The sequence below is a fragment of the Montipora capricornis genome, chromosome 10 (assembly GCF_036669925.1).
Source record: "Montipora capricornis isolate CH-2021 chromosome 10, ASM3666992v2, whole genome shotgun sequence".
Lineage (NCBI taxonomy): Eukaryota > Metazoa > Cnidaria > Anthozoa > Scleractinia > Acroporidae > Montipora > Montipora capricornis.
Window position 1 is genome coordinate 13,084,377 of NC_090892.1, and position 4,109 is coordinate 13,088,485.

A 4,109-nucleotide genomic window follows, 5' to 3' on the forward strand; every position below is an offset into this window, starting at 1 on the left:
AATGCAAGTCAGGGGAAATGCTAAATATAGTGACCAAGCTCCTGGATGGGGGACTGGAAACTAGACTGGAAACTAGCTTATTCTCAAAAACTACCTGTAGGACCCCACCTTAAAACTTCAGGACTTTCTTAGCGATAAAAAATAATCATGTATAGATATAAATAGTTAAATCTGTCAAACAGGTTTTTCGCAAATGGCTAAAACGTCTATTTCGATAATAACTGAAAAACTGTCTGATAGATATTTTTGAAAAATGTGGACGGTTTTGTCTTTACTGCAAAAACCACCGATCCGTGGAATGGGTGGGAATTTACGTGTCTCTGCTCTGCGCACTTACGCTTGTAAATAGTTCAAATTCTTAAGAGGTATTGGCAGAACTGAGCGCATATGGAAGGCTCTATAATCATGGAAAAGCTCTCGGAGAAAGACTTGAAAATGAAGATCATACAACAATTATTGGGAAAGGGGGAGACCTTACCACAGGTTTCTTCGTGGGACGTTTTTTTGCGATTGCCAAAGAAAACGGAGATAAATTTTGAAAACGTGTTTTTCCATTGTTGCGATCGTTTTGTACAAGTGGGCGGGGCAGTAGTGACTCGGTAGTTCGGGCCCATTCCACAGATCGCTGGTTTTCGTAGCTATATATATATATATTGTTCACTGCTTTCCAAAATTTTAACCCTGGTCGTACGTAGTGTATACTTTTAGTACGGATAGATTTTTAAGAAAAAAGCCTTTGAAATGTCTAGTTTCCAGTCCTCCCTCCATGAGCTCGGTCGCTCTATTTAGCATTTCTTCTCGATCTTGCCCTAGCCGCCAAATGCGTAGCCGGGAGAAGGTTGGGCCATTTTACACGCTTTTACACACTTGCGATAGGCTTGAACTCCTTTACGATTGTCGTGTTCGTCAGAAAAAAATGTTTTAAAATTCTGCGACAATCGTAAGTCACGTCGTAGGCCTGTCAGGCCTGCCGTAAGCTTAAATTTGGTTTTATCAACGTGATAATGTAAATTGGCCACCGTAAAGAGATTCTAAGATTACCGTGTAATTGGCCCTTTTAGTCTCCTACTGAGCCGTTTTTTGTGTGGTCACGCAACGCTCCTCCTCACTGTTTGAGTGGGAAGAGCGTTGCGTGACCACACAAGATTGGCCCTTAGAGATGTGTCACTTCAACTTACATGACGGTCTAATTCCGATTGTCGTCAATCGTCATACGTATTTTCAAAACATGGCGAACCCATGGACACAGTTTCAGCCGTGGCAAAATCAGCCTCTCCCTCCAGGTTGGGAAGCAAGATATGATTCTAATTATGGAAGATAGTAAGTATTATTCAATTTTAAGGTTACAACGTTCTTTGGAATCGAACGCGGAGTGATTTTTCAAAGTTAAGAAGGAAAAAGCGTTTCATATCATTTCCTCACACTTATGACTTGTATTTCCTCTTGGATTTCTTTTAAAAAGCATTTTTTCAGATTATTATCAGACTGTACACTTGAAAGTTCAAGATAAAAAGTATTTGTATAAGGCCTAATATAATGCTTTTTACTCCTAAAGTTCATACGCCTCAAATTTCACAATACATGTACAATTACTATAATTGATACAATGTACAATGTAAAGGGCCCTTGGAAAGGATGATATGAGAACGCAAGACAACAGGCGAGAAGATAAATTATGTTTGTGCTATTCGTATTATAACCCCGTCAAAACACCTTTTCTCAGTGGTCAACCTTATGATTTGATTTCACAAAGTAAAGGAGAGAGTACATCATCATACTGTGACTCAGGCTAGCTGTATCCTCTTATTAATGATTAAAATTTTCTTTTTGTGGTGTTTCAGTTATTTCATTGATCACGCCACTCAAAAGACAACTTGGGAGGATCCGAGAAAGAAGAAACCTGAAGCTATCCCTATGAATCAATTTAAGGTAATGAAACTAACAATTTAAAACAGGAAAGTGAAGCTGCTGAAAACACATTGCACAGAGCTTGCCCAAGTTGTCCAAAGGCCGGATTAAACCTTATCCAGTTGATATTAGGCACTTAATCCAGAATATCATGATCATAATGATTTAATATACTTCACGTTATTAAAACGTTGGCCAAGCGTTTTGTACACCCCTTTTACTTAGATGTGCTTAGAGTGTACAATTGTTCACGGTTATGTGCACAAATACAAAACATCTTTGCACAGATTGAAACTGTCAGATAGTGACTTTGATATCCACCTGATAAAGTTATCTCCAGGACTTTAAACAACTGGGACCTGGACAAAATTTTTTTCAGAAAACTGGGAATAGGTTTTTGCAAATGGGAAAGAATAATTATTGGTCTTTTGAAAAAGCACTTAGTAGAAAATATTACAGCTTCAAGCAATGTTTTAATTTCAAAAATAAAAATTATAGTCAATGAGAATAAATTAATATTGCTTGTATTAATAAATAATAATTATTACAATTCTTTTTAGCTAATACTGTAGCTACATGTAGCAATAATAATACCTGGAGTTCTCTGGGAAAATTATTTTAGCATGGAAGTTGTGCCGATCAGTTCGCACATTATGACATACAACATTTGACTCCATATTTTTATATTTTTGTGTGTATACATGCCATCCCGCCCCTCAGCATCTTAAGTAAAATATGTTTTGATCAATATGGTGTGAGATTAAAATTGAAATTTTTAGTTGACTAAAGTTTACTTAAAATAAATAGTGGAGTGAGGAGTGAAAATTTGTTTATTTTTTAGAGTTGTAATAATTATAATATTAGTATCATGTAATTTGTGATTGTGTAAACAAAAGTTAAAGAAAGTATTAGCCAAAGTTGCTGAGCAGTTTAAATCCTTCCAAAACCCTTATTTTTTACAATTTACATGACTGTATAACAATTTTGAACTGTTTTGGTTAATATTTGACAAAATAATGATTAATTTTTGGATTTTTAGGCATCTGCTTCAACTGTCCAGGCACGCTCTAACCAACGTGTAGTGGTAAGCATTCTTTTCTAATTATAATAATTTTTATCAACTAAAACTGACTATACATAGTGCTTCATTTTGTGTGCCGTTTTTACTTGCAACTTACATGTAAATCTCACTAAAAATAACGCGCAGCTTATATCCATGCACAAAAATTAATTCTTTCTCTTACCGGTAATAACCTTTTAATCACAGTTCTTTTTTATTGATACCTATTATAAAGCGTTCTTAGAAAATTGCAATCAGTGCATATCATGTGACCATAATACATGTACAGGTACCTAATAGTATGGTGCACTTTGCTAATAATTTGCACCATACTTAAATTACAACATTCATGTATCCTTTAAATGTATAAATTCATTTAAGTAATATTAAAAATATTATTGTTAGTACTAAGTTAGCACTGTATATACTACTTATTACTGTCAGTAGCTTGCTTGATTTGATCTGGTCTCAGGAAAGAAACCCTTCCAGGGGATATTAATTTTGGATCCAATAACTTGCCAGAAAAAACAGCTCTGACCATATGCCATCCAAGTACACAAATTAAAATTAATAAACTGTAGGTACATTGTAAGACTATAATCATGGGACTTTTAACTACAAAAAGCTCTAAGCTTGCTTTTTATAGGAACAAGTGAGGAAGGTTTTTAATTAATATACAATCATGTAGTTAATAAAATGACAGGATGTAGTAGACCCTTGTTTTTATCATCAAAATGAATTTATCATTGATTCTCTTTATTGTAATAAGTATTGTAAAACAATGTTTTATATATTATCACTCTGTGATGCAAGAGTAGTCTACAAGTTTTGTATTATTTTATTTAATGGACAAAAATAATAATTGACAGTAATCTTCAAAAGTGGATTCAAAACTAAAACTTGCCATTGGCTTGGGTAAACTGTTCACAGTGCCTTATTTTGCTGTTTGATTGCCAACTGAAGATTATAATGCAACCGAGCTGCAAATTCTCACCATCATTTTCAGTAGTCTTTATACATGTACATGTAGATTTACATGTATAGCATGTGTGATATCTGGGGAGAGTGACAAATCTTCCTCATGGGTACAATGTAAGGTCAGTGGGGGAATTTAGGCTTTGTTGATCCCTCTCCCTCGTCG